The following is a 26,989-nucleotide window of genomic DNA, read 5'->3' on the forward strand; positions in this document are numbered from 1 at the left end:
CAATGCGTGACAAGTCTCTAAGTTAATTGACAGCTCTGTCCTGCGGCCATCATGATCATGGCTTACAAATGTTTGGCTTGGGCAACTTGACTATTGGCCAAGTTGCCGAAGCCCGTTTAATTGATTTGTCTGAGGGACTTGGGCGAATGGGAAGCTGAAACAAGTTTTGATTTAATAGTAGAGCAAATGACCATTTAAACATCGATGGACATTTTTACCTAAAGGTGTTACACAAAAATGTTAAAACATACCATCTGTGTCAACATCTTATCTTAACATTGATGTGACTCGCCTCGTGGAGGAGAGCCAGTTTTGCAGTTCTTGTATGTTAATATATTTGGTTTGAGAGTCATAAAAACAATAGTCATGATATTCTGTCGTCAATAATGAACACATCTTATCGACTTAGGCATTAAATCAATAGAACACTACCACTGGGTTAGCATATGGGACACGATCCCACCTCCTATGTACAGATGCATTGTCGGTTTTGATGACATAAATGGTATAAAAGCATGGTTCACGTGCGTATTTCAATACCCTCAGGATCAGTGCTGAAACCATGGGGTCGGAAAGAAAAATAAATCATGTTTTATATATTTACTAACTTCAAACGTTTGTTGGTTAGGAGAAATAGAGCTACAAAATGAATAAAATATCAATCAATAGTCATACTTTCCAAACTGTTCTACTTTGAATGTTTCAATCCCGCTTTGAATGTTTTCTGAGTGGACTATTCGTAAACACATGAAAAGTCCAGGATGACAACATATATATCATTATGTTTAGGATCCTTTTGGAGACATAATGGGGGAACTGGCTTAATGTTCCATCAACCTCAATATGTCTTATTCGGTATGAAGATGACAGCTGTTGAAGGTCAAATTACCTAACTGACATTATTATAACATGGCATTGTATGTATACCTTCTTGCAAGACATGCAAGACAACGATTCATCTCTGCCTAATCAAGGTAGTGGGCGTTATCATGTGTATTTCTTTCATGCTGTTATCCAACATATCCGACTTTCAAACGCCAGAAGTGCTGATCAATCTACGTCTAACAAATAGCAAATGCAACTATGTCTAATATGCATCACTAGGTATTTCCTATTTTCTGCTTTTTCTCACGTCCTTCCATCGTCTTTCTTATCCCTGTCACCTTATCTGGATTCCGCTCTTCAAGAATTTAATAATATTTGAAGAAAAAATGCATAAACAGAAGGCTTTCATACATGCACTTCAATCAAAATTTCTGTCAGTTTCAAAAAGTAATATCTTTCATGTGATAAAATCAAGTTATTCCCTAGTGTATCTTAATACCAATAATTGAATTTATCTGAAAGTAGTTCCATACACTGATGGCCAGAAATGTTTGAACAGGCAGCAAATTTGTTCAATCATACAAATGATCAGTATATTTATTATCGACATTTAGGTAACACAATATGTGCATTTCACACATCCGTTAGAGTGGCTGTAAACTCAAAGGAATCGAATACCAAATGCTCTGCCCACACGATTCTGAATGTTTCTGTTTTTACCGTTACAACGATGAAGCAAATATTTTATTAAAGCAATGGCACCAATTTCCCAAGACTTGCACGTTAATACGAATAACAGACAACGAAAAGAATATCCTTGATCATTTGAATATTCTTCTTTTGATTCAGGTGATTACTCATAGAGGCTCTTTTCATATAATTTATTTGGATGCATATAACATTTTAGTCTTTTCCCAATGCTATCTCTACCATAGTGTTTACTGTTAAAGCCGATAACCATCATTTGCATCTTGAAAGGTTTCGTTTCTTTCCACTTCACTTAAACAGCCATCACTCCTCGATATTCACGTCATACGTTTTATATTCAGACTGCTGTCAACTAATTCTGCCGCTTTAAATATATAACAGTTCTATCTTGTATATGATGATAGAATGACGCAATGGAAGTAGCTAACATCCTAAAATAGATCAGCTGGTTATAAATTATATCACAATGAAAGTTATAGTCTTATTGCATATGTTTTTTAAGTTTTCAGAAATAGTCCTTTGTTTCCACAATATAATTATAGTGAGTGAGTGAGTTTGGTTTTAGCCGCTTTTAGCAATATTCCAGCAATATCACGGTGGGGGACACCAGAATTGGGCTTCACACATTGTACCCATGTCGGGATTCGAACCCGGGTTTTCGGCGTGACGAGCGGACGCTTTAACCACTAGGGTACCCGACCACCCCTACAACATAATTATAGGTATACATATTGTTGTTATTGAAGAGATACTTTTGAGGTACAAACATGATTTTACAACGAAGATTTAATGAACATCAAACGACTTAAGCTCACAAGGCCTCATGTAGCTTTCAAAGAGTTTTGTGATAAACTTGTCCAGAACATGTCCAAAGGTGACGCTTCTGATGCAAGTCGTTATTTTGACTTGTACCTTATGTTCCCATGTCTTGTCAGGTGACCAATTGGATTGCCTTTCCACTGCTTACATAAATAGTACTGCATTTCGGAAACTAACCATTGTACAAATATAATGCAATGAACTTCTAATGAATCTCAACAAACAATTTAGTACAATCGGAATCATTGTTTAACAATATATCGCACTGCCATACAGCAATGTTGGGAATCGAACCCTGGTCTTGAACGAGCCACTGCCAGAACAATAAGGCAGTTTTACCTACTTTTAGCGCATGTATCATAGAATGTACATCATTAAAACAGTTTTAAAATAGTAAGCAACAATTTAATCTGATTGATCAATGCCTCAAACACACCTCTGTGGTATTGAGTCTTACTATAATAACATTGAGGTTTTCTATAACTCGTCATGTTGCTTCCTTGATTCTTTCTGAGAGTTACGTGTTTGTTGATTCAGTGCCCCCATGCAGATGAATAGTTTTATTCCATTTATTCTAAGCCAATAACTGTTAAGTGAATTTGACAGACCTCTTTTTTCAATTGATTTCTCTGGAAAGTTCGATCAAATGTAACATAAGGTCGTACCTCAGTCTGATAAAGCTTTTGAGAAGCAAATAAAATGTTACATAGAGACTGATTTAAAAGCGGAATAAAGTAGTCCCCGAAGGAATCCCGATTCTGAAAAAACGTATCCTTTTTGGGTGGATTCCAGGAAACTTCAAATCCAATAATTGAAACAGTATTTACGGGGATATAGAATGCCTAAGTGTATTGAGTCGGGTTCTTCTTTGAAAAAACTTGAAACAAATCAAAATGCATGTTACAATAGGCACGTTGTTGTGAACGTTGTTGTGTGAGATCTGTGAACAATGAAAGCTGTTCTTTTTGGAAAACATCGAAACGAGTCTTGATGCCTTTGCGGGTGGATTTGAAATTATACTTTTTTTTAAATTTGACCTCTTAAGGTGGATTTTTGTTGTTCATGCAAGACATATCCCCATCGTTATTAATAAAGCAACAAGCTAGTAAATTCTTTTGCAATGATTCTATCAAGTAATAACGATTTACATATACTAAAACTAGTGAGAGAGTTGGGTTTAACGCCGCTTTGAACAGTATTCCAGTTATATCACGGCGTGTCAGCTTAATGTGGGAGTAAAGCCCGAAGTGATGCAGGTCTCAGACGTTTATCACTTCGGTGAAACCCATGAGCACGGGTATGGTGCTGACAAACCTAGAAACATAATTAGGGCGAACCGGCATTCGAACCCACAATCATAGGTTTCTGGCGTGCCCAAGGGACGCAACTCCGCACAGCGAATCGCGGCGCCTTAGACGACTGTAATAAAACTGGAGATTATATAGCACATTGTGGTAGTGACAGCAACATTAGTTCAACATTTTTCAGGTGAACAAATGACTTGCTTTTGCATGTGTTTGTGACGAATGCCACCTGTGGAACAGGATACGCTCACCTTTTCGCGAACACCTGGTGTCATCACTATGTGATAGTGATTCAAACCACATGCTCATGATGTAGTCTGAATCGTACAATGGACACTTTCTTAAGATGGAAAAAATTATGACGCATTTACCTGGTGTCATCACTGATTTTCATAGATCGATACATTAAATGTTCATCACTACTGTGCCTAGTTGTACACCCAATGGAATTGTTAAGGCAGATACTCGATACTAATTAGTCTCTTGAGCTGCTGTTGTGAACTTGATAAACACACAGCCAGACCAAAGGAGCACTAAACCTCGTAGAGATAATCACATAAGGAAATCCAGCAAAATATAAATCAGGACCATTTGATTCTGGCGAGACTGCCGCGGCATATATATTTGCAGGATTGGTGATGCAGTGTTAAATATTTAAAAATTAATTGAGTAGTTTTTTAATTAATTAATTAGCCGTGTCTACTTGGTCGTAGATGGACGCTGTTTCCCATTTGACCGTCAGCAACCTAGTAAGTGGGTTGGTTGGTTGGTTTGTTGTTTGACGCCGCACTCACCAATATTCCAGCTATATGACGGCGGTCTGTAAATAATCGAGTCTGGACCAGACAATCCAGTGATTGATATCATGAGCATCGATCCAAGCAATTGGGATCGATGACATGTATCAACCAAGTCAGCGAGCCTGACCACCCGATCCCGTTAGTCGCCTTTACGACAAGCATAGTCGCCTTTTACGGCAAGCATGGGTTGCTGAAGACCTATTCTACCCCGGAATCCCTAGTAAGTGGGAATGATATATCTATTTATATCTGGGACAGTCGATATCCACAATGAACATTGATTTTTGTTCTTGTAAATCGTTGAACACATGACATAGAAAGGTCATGTTGTCATCAGCAAAGTGCACAACCTGAAATAGAGGAAACAGAATTGGAATAAACCAATTCCGTCTTGGCCAGCTGTGATCCAAATTTTGGCTGCCCTACATGAAAGTTTGTAGATGAATCAAAAGACAAGGCCTCGAATAACATGCAAATAAAACGTAGTAGGAGTCTTACATATCAAATAATGCCACATGGCAAGTATGTTAATTGAGGAAGAATTACTTTGGAGAATAATCTACATTTCCCCAACAGTATACAACAAACTATTATTTATTGAGAACCATCAAACAATCTATTCATTTACACTATTAAGACAACATGTTTGACTTTTGAGTACTTTTCACAAAACAAACTATTCATTTTTGGCATATTACTGAACAAATTATTCATTTAAAACACCCGCCCCTAGAAATCAAATTGTGAATCGATACTGGGTTCCAAAGATCCAGCGAATGTACTTCCAAATCCCTGTGTCAAAGACAACCAATTATCCTTGATAAACCAAGGAAGGGCTTTCTTTATATTCACACGGGGCACGATATGCTCGAACACGTGACATTTTCACGAACACGCGATATCATCACCATTAATTAGTGATTCGTAAACGCATGTTTATTATATAGTCAGAATTTTCGAATGGACTGCAAATATGGATTTTTCATATGAAATGATGTCCGATGCAATTTCCTATTTTGACTTACATTGCATGTTCCCGTGTTTTTGCAGGTGAACGATTGTTTTGCCTTTGCATGTGTTTGTGGCGGAGGCCACTGATTTTCACACCGAGTTTTATTGCTATTTAATAGTGATTCATTGACACATGCTCATGATATAGTCTGACTCGTACAATCGAGAGAGACGCCTTTACTGGACGGTAAATCATTGTCAGAGGAAGGCGATAACTGACGTAGGTCGTATGAATCTACAATCGTACCCTGGCAATGTCAAGGGACCTAACTCTACAGAGCAAATAACGGCGTCCACCAAGCTACATGTATTGTGTGTGAATGCGTGTGTGCGTGCGTGTGTGCGTGCATGCTTTGGTGCATGCGTGTTTGTGCTGGCGTGTGTATACCTTTTCAATATTCAACAATTTCATTCACAGTGGTCCACTAGCGCCACTATTTTCAGCTTAACGCGATGAACGTGGAACTGTTATCATCTCCACTCCGATAAATCATTCCGTGTTTTCCACAACGTTTCTACCGATTCTTTAGCCAGCCATATCAAAGGCTGAACACTTGATGATGCACACAAAACATTTTTAATGAAGTTAATAGGAGATAGAAATATGCTTTACGAACAAATCACTCTGTATTGAGCAGATGTGTTATCTCCATCACGTTTCAAATTGCCACATGAAATGTGACATTAAAACCCACAGCTCTATTCATCCCGTAATACACTCACTTGAAGAACATGTTTAACTCGGCAGCGGATCACAATGAGTCTCCTCTTCGGTAACATTGCTCAATGTCCACGGATACTTGTATTGATTGTGTAAAACAATCGCAATAACGGGCGGAATTGCAGACTCTGCTCATTGATCTTATAACACTTCAACTATAATTGAGTAAAACGCCGTTTTATTAACAGAAGCATAAAATATGATAAAACTGTTGCTTTGATAAGAAATAACCATGTATTTCAATTGGCTTTGGTTGTTTTTTATGGGTTTTTTAACCACTCTCAAGAGTGGAATAAACAAACATTTTGACAACTTTTGAGAAATGAAAGTGTTTAGAGATATGTATTAATATAAAACCAATGCCACGTTAAGTATATGGTGTTTATTCTACTGTGTTTCAATAGGGAATGCTTTTTTTCAAATTGTTACATCATCTGATATTTCCTCTCTGTAAATGACGATGTACACATGTCAATACCTACAATTACAAATCTTGGGCTGTCATTTCGTTTGCTATGATCTCGTGATGTTTCTCCACGTGACACAACCAGCCGGTTTTAAACGGTATTTTGACATTTTGAAATACCACTGAGGTGGCTAACCCTGCATTTGATACGTTAATTAAAAATCCCGGTGTAAAAAAGAAAAGAAACAGGAATATACCTATCAGCAGGCATCTGGTGGTATCGGGCATAGAACTGCTTGCACAAAATGTTTTATCAAAATAGGATTGTTAGCATTTAACTATTTTTACGCGTGTCATTTTTGGTAATTTCCTCTGAATGTCTACCAAACACTATTTGGAATGAACTAATCAGGCCTTTCATGGTGAAGGCTTGATTACAGATCTTAGTCGTAAGCTGAATGTGTCTTTCCATGACATTTGAAATATGTGTTAATGTATTCTTTTAAGAATCTATGGATTCGAGAAAGGTAGCCCAAAACACTCGTTTTCAAAATATTCAATTCACAAAAAATGATTGTGTTGTTTCCAAACCGGTCCAATCGTAAATATTAATGTATTTGCCCAAAATGTGATGTCTGTGAAAATACACAAAGAGATGTTTGGAAATATAATGGGGAAGACCATCACACACACAGGGTATCCTGGCCAGGCGCGATGAACCTGTTTGTTGTGTTTGCTACCTATTGGTTATGTGCAGTGCCATGCATTCACGGGTATCTGTTGTGTGATTATAACATTTCAAACCACACGCTTGCCGTCTCCACTAGACTTTAGCTAATTTCCACACGAAGAGTCGGCCGGCATCCACGAATACACCTCCTCACCTATGACCTTTACACACGTGGCACGGCAGACGTGTCAAGGGGCAGCTCAACACCATGTAAACATGTGCTACTGAAAGTGAGTGAAGGTTTTCGTAATTTGTCCTTCCATTTTGTGGTGTGAGCTCTACATGTTTTCCTTGTAACAGAGACATGGTAAGGAATACCTCTAAGATATTGACGTTTTCCATCACCTGAAAGGTTGACGCATCAGATTTCAAAGCGGATTATACGGCGTTTGCCTAAGGGTATGTTTGACCAGTGTTACAACATTCAAAGCTTCAGTAGATCTTTCAAAAGGTTTTATGGTAGACATGTAGAGGATATTTCAACATTTGACGTATCATTGACAAAATGTCCGATGTAATTCCCTATTTTGATTAGAACCTTTTTTTCCCGGTTTTTTTTTTCTGTTGAGTGATTGACTTGCCTTTGTAAGTGTTTGTGACTGGCGCCCTATGTTGGATACCCCCGAGCAACGTATCTGTACTATTGGACAGTGATGCATAAACACATGCTCATCATAAGGTCGGAATCGTGCATATGAATATGGAACGGGTTTTGTTGCTTTTATTTTGGAATTTGTCGCACACTACACATATCATGTATTTGTTTATTATAATATTTTTACGTGTGTAATCCTTTATTTAAATATCGTAAAAATCATTGTACAAACTGTCGTTGCTGACGAGTGCCAACCGCAGGCCCAGGAAGAGTCCTTTCGGTACCATTAAAAGACCCATCTGGAAACGATAAATTGTCGTGCAGAATTCTTCCTTTGTCTTGACAATAAAAGTAAATGTACTTCCAAATCGGAAGAGGTTTACATCCTGCGTGACCGTGTTAGCCAGTGGTAATACTGATAGAAATGTCCATAGGAAATCTGGTCTGTCCACCACCACGGGAAAAGACATCTATCAGGAAATTGATTGCAGTGTGTCGTGACCAGTTTACTAAGTACGCTACGCGATTTATTGCATGAGACCAGCACAGACGGACATCTGGCGACCACTACACTGCTCTTGGAGACTCTACTGCACGAGGCCGGTATTGGACTACTATTCGATATGTAATGTGACAGTTGAGCTCAGCTAGAGGACACTGATATGCCTACCACGTGTGCGTGCTAACTTGCAATGTATGCTGTGTAATTCTGTTGCACCGAATGTTTTTGACAGACTTAAAACAATCGATAGCTACTTTTTAGGTTTTGCGCAGAATTTGTCTTCAGCCTCCCAAAGCCAAAATAAGCTTTCTTTCTTTCTCCCATAATATAACATTCGGTTTGTATGAATTATTTAGGTGTCATTTGGTGTGTTGCTTTTTGGTTATTAAAAAAAGGGAAAGTTCTTGAAATGATTTTTAATTTCCCGTTCATATCTGGTTTTACCAAACGTTTTAAATCCTTTACCCTGTCAGAATCCGAATCTCAAACTGGCCCCAATTATGTTCCTCGGTCGTGCCGGTAAGAAAGCAACTTCAGGCTGTCACTTGGAACATTCCTCCCTCACGAAACATGTACTTCTAGGAACCGAAATATCATCATCAATAGCTTGGCACATGAACAGTTAGAGCACCTTAATATAGACTTGAAGCGAGTGGATACATTGAGGACACCAGACCATAAAGGTTCCCAGTACACATGCAGGTTGAAAGAAAAGGCTGAACTACCAGCAGGATCTGCCTGTCACAACGTGTGACCCGACTGATGATGTGTCCTCGTAGCCCGAACATGGACTGCTTTGTGCAGATCAATTACAGACAATAAAGCTCGAATACTGATTTTGTGTGTGTGGCGTATTCTAACATTTAATCGTTCACTAATGTGACCCCATTAGCAGCTGTATAGACCTGCGTAAATTAGGGGACACGAACAAGTTACAGCTGCCATCGAGCGGTGACCCTTCTCAGCAACATACGCTGATCATAGCTGATATTTCCCTTAGAAGCCACAGCGCAGGAAGGCATAGGTTTTAGATGCAAGCTGTGTTCTTTTGCACAACTGACAATAATGACATTGAGTCTCCGTCCTATACAACATGTCATACGCCAGCTGCCCAAGAAGATACAAACAACTGCTTGAGATAACATCTACATTACTATCTTATAGTATTTGTGTACTTTTAGTTTTGCATTTACGAATGATATTTTATTGTTTGGTCTGTTGGGTTGCCTTGTGGTTAACGGGTTCTCTTTCCCCGCCAGCGTACAAAGTGAGAAACCCATTTCTGGTGTCCCTCGCCGTGATATTAATTGCTCGAATATTACAACCAGAAGAAAACGAATTTCACAAACTCTTAACCCCAAAACTGAGTGAAATGCACACCAAACTATGAATCGGTAGCCTAGTGCTTAAAGCATTAACTTTATTTGTCACTCCGAATCCCTACTTTCGATCTCCAATATCGGAACAATGTGTGAAATAAAAGCGACAAGACCCTTGTCATATTCATAAGAAATCTCTGCCAAAGCAGGGTCCATTGTACGATTCCGACCATATGATGAGCATCCGTTTAGGAATCACTATTACATAGTGATGATACCAGGTGAAAAAGTGAACGTATCCTGCCCGACCGTTGGCACACGTCACAAACACATGCAAAGGCAAGTCATTTGTTCACCTGAAAAATATTGAAGCAATATTGCTGTCACTACCAAAGTATGCTATAATATCTCTAGTTTTATTATATATATATCGTTATTACTTGATAGAATCATTGGAAACGTGTTTCAAACCTAAAAAGGTTCTAAAGTGTATTCTTAGGAACCATGCTTAAAGTCACTTACTCAGTACGGTGGGAGCAAAGATCGAGTGAACATTTCCCTAACCTTTCGATTTATTGAAAGCAAAGAGCTTATATTTAATTGCTAGAAATTAGCCATAATATATTACAACCACAAAACGCATATGTTGTCTGAATCGTGTTCATATGCAAAAAAACATATGGTTTAGGAATAAACCTACTTACTCTATAACCCAATTTTAAATAAATAATTTACTAGCATGTTGCTTTATTAATAACGATGGGGATATGTCTTGCATGAACAACAAAGATCCACCTGAAGATGTCATTTTTTTTTTAAAAAGGATAAATTCAAATCCACCCACAAAGGCATCAAGACTCGTTTCCGATGTTTTCCAAAAAGAACAGCTTTTATTGTTCACAGATCTCACAAAACAACGTTTACAACAACGTGCCTATTGTAACAAATGAATTTTCATCTTGACATGTTTCAAGTTTTTTTCAAGGAAGAACCCAACTCAATAAAGGAATTCTATATCCCCGTAAATACTGTTTCAATTATTGGATTTGAAGTTTCCTGGAATCCATCCAAAAAGGATACGTTTTTCAGAATCGGGATTCCTCAGGAGACATCAAACTATTTTATTCTTCTTTTAAGTCAGTCTTTATGTAACATTTTCTTTGCTTCTCAAAAGCTTTATCAGACTGAGGTACGACCTTATGTTACATTTGATCGAACTTTCCAGAGAAATCAATTGAAAAAAGAGGTCTGTCAAATTCACTTTACAGTTATTGGCTTAGAATCAATGGAATAAAACTATTCATCTGCACGGGGGCACCGAATCAACAAACACGTCACTCTCAGAAAGAATCAAGGAAGCAATATGACGAGTTAAAAAAACACACCTCAATACCACAATAGTTGGACTAGAGGTTTGTTTGAGACAGCTATCGTTCAGTTTAAATTGTTGCTAAATATTTTCACTTGTTCAAACTATTTTAAATATGTACATATTATGTTACATGCAATTCAAGTTCCTATCGGTATCGGGTAGGTGAATATGCCTTATTGTTCAAGCAGTGGCTCGTCGTGTCATATGGCAGTGTAATATATTGTAAAACAATTGCATTATTTGTTGAGATTCATTAGAATTTCATTGCATTATATTTGTACAATGATAAGTATCACTTATGTAAGCAGAGGTGAAAAAGTTATTATATATTTGGATGCTTGTAATATCTGTAATCTTCCGGAACAGCATGGGGGGATGTCAAAGATAATAGAAACATGTGAAATGTTCTGTGATGTTCTGGTGACACTGGACTAGTCTAGTACTGTGTGGAAAGTGCTGGACGCTAGTTAGACTATTTAAGTGGGGGGAGCGCGTGCCTCTCTCATCTCACATTTCATCTTACATTACATCACAACCAGCTTTCGTGTGAGGATCATGTTTTCGTGTTGCGTCGAGGTGATTATCACTCTTATCATTGTCATTTCCATTGCTCTCACATTTTATGCTGCCAATGGCTCTTGCACGACCACTCTTTTGTACTGCCATTGTAACTAATGTGCAGTAATATGTATTGATTAGTAAACCTAGTTAATTGTGTAAAACAATTGTCGATTGTGTACCATTTGTTGGTTTCACGCCAAATTCTTTTACGTGCAGATTTCTGGGTTAACATATTGCCTCAATTTGGGAATCGACGCGTAACAACTTGTATAAAACCTATCATGCCCCCTGCCGTAAAATGGCTGGTATCCGTCTTAATATTATACACGTCAGGCAACAAACACATACTTTTATGTATATACTGTCCTTTGCGAAATCTACCACAGAGAAGGACATTCTTACCTCGGCCATCTGGTGTAGCACTGCTTTTATAGTGATCCATTGATATGATGTTCACCATTATTTTGCTTTTACGCCCAGTGGAATCTGTTTTGTCGGAAACTCGAGACTGGATATTTTCTGCCATTGACATGCCGTATATATTTGCAAGGTGTTCATGTAGGTACATTAAGAATCCATGTGATCACCTGACAACAATATATCCTATATACACTATATAGACTTACCCAGCTTTTACTAAATTGTGATAAATTAGTTATTGCAAAAAGAAACATCCGATTCCTAATACCATTTAGTTTCAAGTTTCGGTCTCTATATGAAAGACGCCATAAATACGTTAACTGAGCAAATAATGTCCAAGAGGCTGGACAGACAGCAGGTACGTGAAATCTTGGGCAAGACGTGTGTCGGCTTCGGTATATGGTAGTGATTCATTAACACATGCCTATAATATGGTCGGAATCGTACAACTGACTGTACTGTTAGCAGAGATTTCTAATGATCATGAAAATGTAAAGACAAGATATTTTATGGATGACAACTTCTTTATTCTATTATGATAAGACGTTTCGGTATAGATCCTTATACCGTTGTCAAGCAAGAGAGTCAACGGTACAGATCTATAATATAACATAGATAATATAATAAAGAAGTTATCCTCCATGACATATCTTAATTGGCTTTACTATGACTTATCAGCTTCCAGCAATGCCAATCAAACACATGAACATAGTTTTGTCACTTTTGAATAGTAGCACAATCAGATTGTAAAATGAATGTCAGTGTCTTACCTTACTCTATGTTCATGTCTTGAAACAGAATTGTGACGACATGGTGACTTCATATCTTTGTGGCATTCAATGTACCCTGTGTCGAAGCGTTTAGTGTACAAAAACATTTGTGGCAAAGTTAATATGAATTTCAACAGACTTCAATTCTAGAACAATAATTGCTGAGGGTTATAACGTTGTCGGAATCATAGAAATATTGGTCGACACATAATCTTCACAGTTTGCAGGTATTTTGGCAAAGGTGATTGCGAATGCCATCAAGTCATCCTTCGACCCTGTAATATGGTGCAAATCTTTTGGCTGTTGCATATTTCAGACATTTCCTTCGAGCATTACCTTCCTTCATGAGAGGAATATGTGAAGCAACAAACTTCTGCACCAAATACCTGAGTTTGGTTTTACGCCGCCTTTAGCAATATTCGAGCAATATCACGGCGGGGGACACCAGAAATGGGCTTCACACATTGTACCCATGTCGGCCTACAGAGTGACAATGTCATTTCCAACCTCGTATCTTTAGAACTACCTTCTTCATTCAAAGGCTCAAGGCTTGTTAAATTGACCCTGTGAGTTGCATAACATATAAAATCTTTTAAATATAAGATACTTGAGGGACACATATTTCATTTTTTGTCGTCTCCTTGACCTAAATCCACGATTGGTGCTTTCCATAAAGAACAGCATTCTCTCCCTTTTCACGCTACACCCAATCTCTAACATCAAAGTGATTTGTAAGTGGACGTAGTTGAATTAATTGCTTGTCCTTTCTTTAACACACAAGAATACCCTTAAGGCAAGGACAATGTTTATTAGTGTAGTAGTTTAACATGCAGTGTACCCTGTAATAATACCATGATATACCTTAACGTCATGTCGGATAAGACCTAAGCTTTATATATACCACCTAGAACAAAGTACCGCGTTAATGGAATAGGAAGGTAATGGGCTGGGCTTAGTAGAAAGACGATTGAAATCTGAGCCTCCAGCACCTTCTTCTGGCAATACGCGATGTACAGTACTCAGTGTGTAGTAGAATCACCGTCGCTACAACACATTACATGCCCCTGTGGACACTGCTCTATACTGAGAAGGTCAATAAATTGATTACGACTTCAGGGAACGGTAAAAGAGCCACCTCAGAACGCTTAATTGTCTAAAACGTGAAAGCGATTCTTCCTGTGTCTCATCGATGGAAATAAGTACGTTCCTATAGCCGATGGACGTTTCACATCCTGTCTGACAAAATGTCGGCTATCGGCAACGCGTGTTATAACACTGCAAGATAACTGCACACAGCTATTTTCCCTTATTCTGATATTCCTCATTGTTTCAGTGAAGGACATGGCTCAGGAGAAAAGTTCAAATTAGGCAGGGCCTTGTGTACATTATTCCGAACACGGGCTTGACGCTACTTGACGCTTGACATGGGTCGAGATAAGGAGAAATCACACCATCGTTTTATGCTCCCTAAAGGAATAATTAGTTAACTTTCTGCAGACGAATAACGCAATCCATTTTCTCACTATTTAAATTTGAACTGAAGCAAATTACAACCTGTTCTGAGTTGATAAAGAAGCGAGTGTCATTCGATAAATCTCAATTATCTGTCAAGAATTGCAGAATGGGTGTAATCACAGGCGGGTTTGTCAATAAGTAGGACTAATGCTGAACCTGAGAACGTTCCGTAATTGTGTAGTCAGATCGGTATCTTGATCCCGTTTTCAGCACATAACATCTCTTAATCGTCTCCCCTCCTGGGAATACATACATCGCTGATTTGTATTTTTCACAACAAACGAGTGAGTAAGCCCAGTCAGTTCCAAATTACATTTGAGTTGAGTGAACCTTATTTGACTAGAGGATGTCTAATGAAGCATGTTATGCTTTCAGCTTGTCAAACCGACAGGCACGACAGAGCGAGCTTGGTGATTATGTAATCATCTCGTTTTATCCAATTTCGGAACACTTCAGCACAGAAACGTATTGGCATCGGGGATGCACAAAGCAGGAAAAGGATCTTCAAGACTAATCACATCCAAATCTCATCATCAAGACTTAAGATGTTCCTGAGTGTTTGAAAAAATGCTAACACTTGCAGGGCAAAAAAAGCAGACGTATTTTATTTTGCCAATAAAAAATAATATTAATCAAATTCCCTGCATAATATTAAGCATACTCTTTTATCCATGACGTGGACACTAGCGCAATCCAGAGCCGAGTTCAGTGTGTGTGGCTGTGCTTCTTGGTATTCTTTGAACAAAAGGCGTTCCTTCCTCATCACCTCCCTACAAATCCTTTTCCAAAATCGTAGGAATCGTTGCTAAAGCAGAGTTCCCAGACTCTGATTATACTAAAAATCACTATCAAGTAGTGATGATACCAGGAACACATGATACAAATCATAATAGGGAATTGCATCGGACACTAAAACTATATAACACGTCCTACCTCCACTATTTTGTATAAAGTGCACCTGTGTGCAGCCAAAGTCGGGAACATGTGGATCAATGCTGTAATGAATCGCAACTCGCTTGCCCCCCTCAGATGGGGAAGGATTCTGTGATCGTGCGATCGAATCCAAGATTCCTCTTGATTATGATGCTCTACTGCCGTCACCTTACGCTTCTTTGAACAATATTACAATATTTTACATGTATGACAATGTGTCAGCTTTACGTGACACTGAGGTCCAGGGCGGTCGGGTAGCCTTGTGGTTAAAGCGTTCGCTCGTCACGCCAAAGACCCGGGTTCGATTCCCGACATGGCTACAATGTATGAAGCCCATTTCTGGTGTCCCCCGCCGTGATACTTTTGGAATATTGCTCAAAGCGGCGTAAAACCATTCTCACTCATTCACTCACTCACTGAAGTCCAAAGTTACACAGTTTATATGAACACGAGCACCATCGTAACATGGGGGATCCCAACCGAGTACTATGTATTGCTCTATTAAGATAATAGGTTCTTTCGACAAAATGTTTCAATAGAACAAGATCGTTGTGATAGTTTCAAGTTGGGTACTCATTTTAGAAATTAAGGTAAAGGGTTTTGTATTGTTCAGTTATCGTGTAATGGTGGTAACAATTTTGATTCATCTTGTTTCATCCTACATTGAATGTTATGCCCTTGCCACAGAAAATGTTTGATATTCTTTACATTTGCAGGTACTACATGATACAAGGCAACAGATCGATGAGTAAAAGATGAACGGCCTCATGAATTATTTCCAAGGAAAGTTTCAATAATCAGCTGTTACAACAAGAAAAGCACATGCCTCACGTGATACCCATCAACGTGCTCTAATAGCTGCGTAATCTTTTCCAATATTGTCTTTTATATAGCGACGTTTGACCTTGTGCAGACATGCGTGATGTGATTGATTGCGATACCTCCTCTCTGCTCATCGAACGAACAAAATTCCCTCGGTTAACTAAAGGTACTCTGATTAAATCGACAATCCTTCGTAACAGTATTCGGTATCCTGTTGAGATTGCGAACAGAGCAGTGTCGAAGTGCGTGAAATGAAACATCTATGTTTGTGGTAGTAATGAGGTTATTTGAAGGTGACGTAAAAGTCAGTGTGCACCACTGATGAAAGAGGAACACAGAGATAGGTTCACCAGGCATGCATTTGTCACGGGAAAACACTGATTTATTCACTAACCATGGTCTATGTTTAGCTCACAAATGCATGATGTATTAAAATGGTCAATGATCTCGAAAGTTCATTGACTTGCGTGTACATCCATCCTGCAAGAGCACCAATACATACACATGGTCAATACCGGTCTTCAAACGAAGGAATATGGCAATAATTGCAATACATACATTGTAGTCATGAAACAATGTAGTCTTGCTTTATACTTCATTTGGCTTTGACATCTGTAAATAAAGCGAGAAAACCCTTTCCATATCCAATAGAAATCTGTGCACAAGGCAGAGTCGATTGTACGATTCCGACAAAAAATACTCATTTCCTATAATTGTGCCTTATGTCCTGCTCTGATATTCAACGTTGGAATTGACTGTGATATTCCGAGTTGAGGCCCCTACACAGTGGTGATGATGGTACAGAGGCTCCTACACAGTGGTGATGATGGTACAGAGACCCCTACACAGTGGTGATGATGGTACAGAGGCCCCTACACAGTGGTGATGATGGTACATAGGCTCCCTCACAGTGGTGATGATGGTACAGAGGCCCCTACACAGTGGTGATGATGGTACAGAGGCCCCTACACAGTGGTGATGATGGTACAGAGGCTCCTCAGTGGTGATGATGGTAGAGAGGCCCCTACACAGTGGTGATGATGGTACAGAGGCTCCTACACAGTGGTGATGATGGTACAGAGGCCCCTACACAGTGGTGATGATGGTACAGACCCCTAGACAGTGATGATGATGGTACAGAGGCTCCAACACAGTGGTGATGATGGTAGAGAGGCCCCTACAAAGTGGTGATGGTGATACAGACGCTCCAGCGCAGTGGTGATGATGGTACAGAGGCCCCTTCACAGTGGTGATGATGGTACAGAGGCTCCTACACAGTGGTGATGATGGTACAGAGGCTCCTACACAGTGGTGATGATGGTACAGAGGCTCCAACACAGTTATGATGATGGTACAGAGGCTCCAACACAGTGGTGATCATGGTACAGAGGCTCCTACACAGTGGTGATGATGGTACAGAGGCTCCTCAGTGGTGATGATGGTACAGACCCCTAGACAGTGGTGATGATGGTACAGAGGCTCCAACACAGTGGTGATGATGGTACAGAGGCCCCTACACAGTGGTGATGATGGTACAGAGGCCCTTACACAGTGGTGATGATGGTACAGAGGCTCCAACACAGTGGTGATGATGGTACAGAGACCCCTACACAGTGGTGATGATGGTACAGAGACCCCTAAACGGTGGGAATGATGGTACAGAGACCCCTACACATTGGTGATGATGGTACAGAGACCCCTACACAGTGGTGATGATTGTACAGAGGCTCCTCAGTGGTGATGATGGTACAGAGGCTCCTACACAGTGGTGATGATGGTACAGAGGCTCCAACACAGTTATGATGATGGTACAGAGGCTCCAACACAGTGGTGATGATGGTACAGAGGCTCCTACACAGTGGTGATGATGGTACAGAGGCTCCTCAGTGGTGATGATGGTACAGACCCCTAGACAGTGGTGATGATGGTACAGAGGCTCCAACACAGTGGTGATGATGGTACAGAGGCCCCTACACAGTGGTGATGATGGTACAGAGGCCATTACACAGTGGTGATGATGGTACAGAGGCTCCAACACAGTGGTGATGATGGTACAGAGACCCCTAAACGGTGGGAATGATGGTACAGAGACCCCTACACATTGGTGATGATGGTACAGAGACCCCTACACAGTGGTGATGATTGTACAGAGGCTCCTCAGTGGTGATGATGGTACAGAGGCTCCTCAGTGGTGATGATGGTATAGACCCCTAGACAGTGGTGATGATGGTACAGATGCCCCTACACGGTGGTGATGATAGTACAGATACCCCTACACAGTGGTGATGATGGTACAGAGGCTCCTCAGTGGTAATGATGGTACAGAGGCTCCTACACAGTGGTGATGATGGTACAGAGACCCCTACACAGTGTTGATGATGGTACAGAGGCCCCATACACAGTGGTGATGATGGTACAGAGGCTCCTACACAGTGGCGATGATGGTACAGAGGCTCCTCAGTGGTGATGATGGAACAGACCCCTAGACAGTGGTGATGATGGTACAGAGACCCCTACACGGTGGTGATGATGGTACAGACCCCTAGACAGTGGTGATGATGGTACAGAGGCTCCTACACGGTGGTGATGATGGTACAGAGGCCCTTACACAGTGTCGATGATGGTACAGAGGCTCCTACACAGTGGTGATGATGGTACAGAGGCTCCTCAGTGGTGATGATGGTACAGACCCCTAGACAGTGATGATGATGGTACAGAGGCCCCTAAACGGTGGTGATGATGGTACAGAGGCCCCTACACAGTGGTGATGATGGTACAGAGACCCCTACACGGTGGTGATGATGGTATAGAGGCCCCTAAACAGTGGTGATGATGGTACAGAGGCTCCTACACAGTGGTGATGATGTTACAGAGGCTCCTCAGTGGTGATGATGATACAGAGACCCCTACACAGTGGTGATGATGGTACAGAGGTCCCTACACAGTGGTGATGATGGTACAGATACCCCTACACAGTAGTGATGATGGTACAGAGGCTCCTACACAGTGGTGATGATGGTACAGAGGCTCCTACACAGTGGTGATGATGTTACAGTGGCTCCTCAGTAGTGGTGATGGTACAGAGACCCCTACACAGTGGTGATGACGGTACATACCCCTAGACAGTGATGATGATGGTACAGAGGCCCCTAAACGGTGGTGATGATGGTACAGAGGCCCCTACACAGTGGTGATGATGGTACAGAGACCCCTACACGGTGGTGATGATGGTATAGAGGCCCCTAAACAGTGGTGATGATGGTACAGAGGCTCCTACACAGTGGTGATGATGTTACAGAGGCTCCTCAGTGGTGATGATGATACAGAGACCCCTACACAGTGGTGATGATGGTACAGAGGCCCCTACACAGTGATGATGATGGTACAGATACCCCTACACAGTGGTGATGATGGTACAGAGGCTCCTACACGGTGGTGATGATGGTACAGAGGCCCTTACACAGTGGTGATGATGGTACAGAGGCTCCTACACAGTGGTGATGATGGTACAGAGGCTCTTCAGTGGTTATAATGCTACAGAGGCTCCTACACAGTGGTGATGATGGTACAGAGACCCCTACACAGTGGTGATGATGGAACAGACCCCTAGACAGTGGTGATGATGGTACAGAGGCTCCTACACAGTGGTGATGATGTTACAGAGGCTCCTCAGTGGTGATGATGATACAGAGACCCCTACACAGTGGTGATGATGGCACAGAGGCCCCTACACGGTGGTGATGATGGTACAGATACCCCTACACAGTCGTGATGATGGTACAGAGGCTCCTACACGGTGGTGATGATGGTACAGAGGCCCTTACACAGTGGTGATGATGGTACAGAGGCTCCTACACAGTGGTGATGATGGTACAGAGGCTCTTCAGTGGTTATGATGCTACAGAGGCTCCTACACAGTGGTGATGATGGTACAGAGGCTCCTCAGTGGTGATGATGTTACAGACCCCTAGACAGTGGTGATGATGGTACAGAGGCCCCTAAACGGTGGTGATGGTGGTACAGAGGCCCCTACACAGTGGTGATGATGGTACAGAGACCCCTTCACGGTAGTGATGATGGTATAGAGGCCCCTAAACAGTGGTGATGATGGTACAGACCCCTAGACAGTGATGATGATGGTACAGAGGCTCCTACACGCTGGTGATAATGGTACAGAGGCCCCTACACAGCGGTGATGATGGTACAGAGGCTCCTACACAGTGGTGATGATGGTACAGAGGCTCCTACACAGTGGTGATGATGTTACAGAGGCTCCTCAGTAGTGGTGATGGTACAGAGACCCCTACACAGTGGTGATGATGGTACAGAGGCCCCTACACGGTGGTGATGATGGTACAGAGGCTCCTACACAGTGGTGATGATGGTACAGAGGCTCCTCAGTGGTGATGATGGTACAGAGGCCCATACACAGTGGTGATGATGGTACAGAGGCTCCAACACAGTGGTGATGATGGTACAGAGGTGGCCACAGTCAATGATGACGGTGCAGTAGACTGTATTAATTGGAAAAGCCTCTGGCAGAAAGCATGAAACAAATCATTATAAAATATATCTTATCACTGTGTCCTATTTCTGATCAACCGAAAAAAAACATATTTACGTGTACATTACATATCCTGACGACAAATGACATGTTCTGACTACACGTAACATATCTTGAGTACACGTGGCATATCCTGATTAACGTGGCATATCCTGACTACCCTTGGCATAATCTGACTAACGTGGCATATCCTAACTACACGTGGCATATCCTAACTACACGTGGCATATCCTGACTACACGTTTCATATCCTGACTACACGAGACATATCCTGACTACCCGTTGCATATCCTGAATATGCATGACATATCCTTACTACACTTGTCATATCCTGACTACACGTGACATATCCTTACTACATTTGATATATCCTGACTACACGTGACATATCAGTTCTACACTTGTCATATCCTGACTACACGTGACATATCAGTACTACACTTGACATATCCTGACTACACTTGACATATCCTTACTATGTTTGACATACCCTGACTACACGTGACATGTCAGTACTACACTTGACATATCCTGACTACACTTGACATATCCTTACTATGTTTGACATACCCTGACTACACGTGACATATCAGTACTACACGTGACATATCAGTACTACACTTGTCATATCCTGACTGCACTTGACATATCTTGACAACACTTGTCCTATCGTGATGAAGATGATGCCTAGGTCAGCCTAGAGCTCACGCCGATTGACTAGATTCGAAGCCAGACATACATGTAGGTACTCTCTGTGAAGACAATTCTTGTTGTCCCCCGTTGTAATTTGACAAGACCTAAAACCGACGTAAAACTTTGGAAATCAATCAGTGGTTTTGATGACCAGCTGTTATACTCTCTAACTCGCAAGTCGTTATTGAATTATCCTTATCCACACACTTACACGTGTATAACCTGGTGATAATCCTAGATGTTTCGTTCCTGGAACTGATACCTGTGTTTAACAACGTTCTCTTCAAGCAGATTGATGATGCACACTATTCACCTCGCTAATTACAAAGAGAGCAGTGTTGATGAAGTACGGTCTTCAATCTACCAGGCCAATCGATTTACTCGTTAACTGATCCTTCAGTATCAACACCGTGAGCGACCGAGGCTATACACCCTACAGATCTGTGCAAGCAAGTGCTATTCATGATGCCATATTGTTTTCGTACCTCGGTGGTGGACGTGTTAGTAAAACAGAAAATAATCAATAGTGTGATATGTTGCCTTTTCCCTCGTCTTGCTGCTTGAATAAATACCGTGTTGCCATAACGAGCTAAATTGTAACAACTACATTGATCTTCCCTAAAATAAATATTTACTTCTGACAACAAGTACCTGACGTTTAATTACTTGATGGTGATACAAAGTATCTGTGTATGATCACAAAACGCATTTACGAATTACATTTCGAAATTGTTGTCGCGTTTCCTTTGGAACCAAACTATATTTATTTAATCCGTTATCACTTAAAGGTTAACGACAGACTTGTATCAACATGAGAATATCGATACACTAATCAGGATGATCTCTAAATATAGATAAAAATATTGACAGAGTGACAGCGGGTAGGCGGGATAGTTTCATCAGTTGGATGGCATACGCAGACAAGCAAGGGTAAGGAATTCAGTGTTAATGAGTCCTTGGTAAACGGGTAAATGAGACATCCTTAACGCAGTAACGTCAGTTATTGATACAGGGAGATTTAGTGAATGTGTTGTTTGTTTGTTTCTTGTTTATAGCTGCACTCAGTCATATTCCAGCTGTATGACAGCGGTCTGTAAATAGTTGAGACAATCCAGTGATTGACATCATGAGCATCGATCTACACAACTGGGAAACGATGAAATGCATTAACCAAGTCAGCAAGTCTGACCACCCGATCGCGTTAGTCGCCTCTTACGACAAGCATGGGTTGCTGAAGATAAATTCGAGCACGGATCTTCACGGATATAGTGAATGTGTCCTGAAACAGTAAAGTCAGTTGTACAGAAATACATGTATAAACAGAACACAGTGATAGTTAGGACATTATTTTTAGTCTTATAAGGTGTCGCAATTCGCTGAGCAGATTTGCTTCCCTTGGGTACGCCAGAAACCAAAGATTGTGGTTTCTAGGGTTGTCGGCACCATGCCATGCTCGTGGGTTTCACCAAAGTGGTAAACTTCTGAGACCTGCATCATTTCGGGTTTTCCTCCTGACACACCGTGAAAGTTATGACTGGAATACTGTTCAAAGCAGCGTTAAATCCGACTCCTTCACTCGTGTTAATCAAACTGAAGTCAGCTTGTAGGCATCAGCTAAACTAGGTTTTTCAAACTCCTGATGTCCCGATCACAGTGATGGCTTTGCGAAGACTCGAATTTGCCGCGTAAACTGACTTTGTACCATGTTCCCTCCATTTTCAATTAGATTCAAATATGAACGACCCTTAGGCACTGAATTTGTAATTTAACGAGACAAGCACTTTCAATATTTCAGACGCAACTTACAAATTGCATCAAATATTACAGAATGTGGCGACAGACATTGACAGAACTGTGCCATCAGATTCCCATAGTTAGATAAGTTTTGATTACCATAAACATTACGAGGCTTTTTAAAATCCAGGAATGATGGCCACTCTGCACCATCGATCATACTTCAACCCTAAGTGACATAAGTGCCATGGTTTATTCAATCATTGGACTACTTCTCCAAGTCAGTTGAAGGGCGGCAGTGTAATGTTTCAGCGAGCTGCAAATACTTAAAGGAATTTTATGTAACTGTCCAAAATGAGTGACGGTAGACTACGCTATAGTGCGTAAAGTGATAAGTACACAGACCGGATTCAACTCACGTTTGCCCCCACATTTGAGGATGAAAGACGGTTATTCAATCAGTGGATGGATATTGTCGGCTTACTTGGTGGTCCAGACATCTGCAGGTAACATTAATGTTGGCCTAATGTACCATAAACTCAACGCACGTATGCTGGCTCCATTTGCCGTCATTAGAGATGAACAGTTACTTTGAATTGCATCGTCATGAACTGTTAGAGGGAGAAGACGTCTTATTTCAGTTGGTGTCCAAGTATAATCCCCCGGCGTACAGCTGCCAAAACGTTAAGTTTGGTTATCTAATCGTATAACGGTTATTTTTGGTACTAAGCAGCATAGAATGGACACCAGAAAACGTCTCATTTGCCCAGACCGATAACATCAAAAACACCATTTTACGACAGTGAGTAAGTGATTTGTTGGCTTTGTGTCACTTTGCGGCCCTTATGCATGCCAGGAACGTATGATCGCGGGCTTGAATCCAAGATGTTCTCTGATTTTCTTTTAGGTTTGTCAGCACCATACTTGTGCTCGTGGGATCCATCAAAGTGGTTAACGTCTGAGATCTGCTTCATACCGGTTTTGGTCCTCCCACATTGATCTGACACGCCCTTAAATAACTGAAATACTTTACAAATCATACACTCACTTACTTAAACCCACTTAAACATTTTAAACTGATGTAGGGTAATATAGAGGAGTGAAAAGGATCCGAACTTTCGGAAATCTTCTCGATGAGCCTCATGATCAAAGCCGCTCACAAACAGTGAAGTGAATGGCTTACATCTTAACCCTGTCCATCCAGTACCTCTGACAGCACAGTCGAAGCCCCTCACAAACAGTGAAGTGAATGGTATACATCTTAACCCTGTCCATCCAGTACCTCTGACAGCACAGTCAAGACCGCTCACAAACAGTGAAGTGAATGGCATACATCTTAACCCTGTCCATCCAGTACCTCTGACAGCATAGTCAAAGCCGCTCACAAACAGTGAAGTGAATGGCATACATCTTAACCCTGCCCATCCAGTACCTCTGACAGCACAGTCAAAGCCGCTCACAAACAGTGAAGTGAATGGCATACATCTTAACCCTGCCCATCCAGTACCTCTGACAGCACAGTCAAAGCCGCTCACAAACAGTGAAGTGAATGGCATACATCTTAACCCTGCCCATCCAGTACCTCTGACAGCACAGTCAAAGCCGCTCACAAACAGTGAAGTGAATGGCATACATCTTAACCCTGCCCATCCAGTACCTCTGACAGCACAGTCAAAGCCGCTCACAAACAGTGAAGTGAATGGCATACATCTTAACCCTGCCCATCCAGTACCTCTGACAGCACAGTCAAAGCCGCTCACAAACAGTGAAGTGAATGGCATACACCTCCACCCTGTCAATCCAGTACCTCTGACAGCACACTCAATGCCCCTCACAAACAGTGAAGTGAATGGTATACATCTTAACCCTGTCCATCCAGTACCTCTGACAGCACAGGCAATGCCCCTTCGTACAACGTAGACGTTACAACTATGATGTGAACAGAGAACAGCCTGATGATGGTGCAGAATGTCTATTGCTGTCAATACATTCACATACACATGTAGAACCAGTTTCATTCTTCACACGTGCTTGAACACACCCTTACCATTCCTGTGTACGCTATCGACGTTATCCGTAATATCGTCATAATTCCAACGATATTAAGAAGCACCATCAAACAATTAACGTCAGATACTTTTTGTCAACAATAAATATCCCTGTTGCTGAAACCAATGAAGCTGTCATAATGACATCGCCTAATGCAACACGGTATTTATTCAAGCATCCAGGTTGAAAAAGCAATATTGATCACTGTTGGTTTGATAACACCTCGCACACGGACATAGCAAAATAAGATGAAAGCACAAATAACCTTTTTATGATTAATTCCCGTGATATATATTGGATTTGTAACATGCAATATTGATATTGCTCGGTTGGTTAATGAGTAAATCGATGACTGTTTTCTGACGGAAGTCACTGCAGGATATGTAATTAGTATTGTGTAATGTTCTCTGAAACATGTATAAATACATCTATAAATAAAGCCTTAGGAATGTCCATACTCGTCTAAAGACAACATATGGAGTCATATCAAAACTGAGAATAGAGACAATTGATATAACGGCGACAAAAGTCTGTTCCATGATCACGAGAAACTAAAAGCAGTGTCCATTCTACAATTCCGACTATATAATAAACATGTGTTAATGAATCACTATCAAATAACGATGATAGCAGGTGTTCTCCAAAAACAAAACTTGACATGGTCGCTCCAATATTATATAGAAAAAAATGTTTTTGTAATTGTAATGGTTTATCTCATTTACAGTTGATTTTGCTGCACTGGTAGGTGAAGCGGGTTTCAAACTATCGTCAGCAATATGTCAACTGTAATATGCCTGTTGGGGCAAAACTGGGTATTTGCTGGCAGTCATCCATGGAAAGACTGTCTACACTAAACAACGAGGATTATTGTCACAAGTAATTACTTGTTGACCTTTTAGCGAGCGTTGTATATTTACGGGTCATACTGATTACAGGACTGATAAACGAAAACACATTCATGTGACAATAAATACTGTTGATGTTTACGTTTGAACATCTGATCGGTATTAATCATCGGTGTAATTAATCATTTACAAGGAAAAGCAATATTCGTAAAACCTTATGCAAGTCGATGCAAAATAACTGAAGATAATGAAACATTTTAAGTACATTCGCTTGACACGACTGTATAAAAGGTGGACGATAACGATAACGATCGATGTTATAAATCGTATCTTGCATATATACGGAGCGAGGTATACATACGTCATAATGAAGCTGCCTTGTGCTACGTCATATTGTATCTGTGTGGTGTAACGTCATAATGAAGCTGCCTTGTGCTACGTCATATTGTATCTGTGTGGTGTTACGTCATAATGAAGCTGTATGGTGTTACGTCATATTGTATCTGTGTGGTGTTACGTCATAATGAAGCTGTATGGTGTTACGTCATGTTGAAGTTGTGTGGTGTAACGTCATTATGAAGCTGCCTTGTGCTACGTCATATTGTATCTGTGTGGTGTTACGTCATAATGAAGCTGCCTTGTGCTACGTCATATTGTATCTGTGTGGTGTTACGTCATAATGAAGCTGTATGGTGTAACGTCATATTGTATCTGTGTGGTGTAACGTCATAATGAAGCTGTATGGTGTTACGTTATGTTGAAGTTGTGTGGTGTAACGTCATAATGAAGCTGTATGGTGTTACGTCATGTTGAAGTTGTGTGGTGTAACGTCATAATGAAGCTGCCTTGTGCTACGTCATATTGTATCTGTGTGGTGTAACGTCATAATGAAGCTGTATGGTGCTACGTCATGTTGAAGTTGTGTGGTGTAACGTCATAATGAAGCTGCCTTGTGCTACGTCATATTGTAT

The sequence above is a fragment of the Haliotis rufescens genome, unplaced genomic scaffold (genome assembly GCF_023055435.1).
Source record: "Haliotis rufescens isolate VD_foot unplaced genomic scaffold, xgHalRufe1.0.p SCAF_17, whole genome shotgun sequence".
In the NCBI taxonomy this organism is placed as follows: Eukaryota; Metazoa; Mollusca; class Gastropoda; order Lepetellida; family Haliotidae; genus Haliotis; species Haliotis rufescens.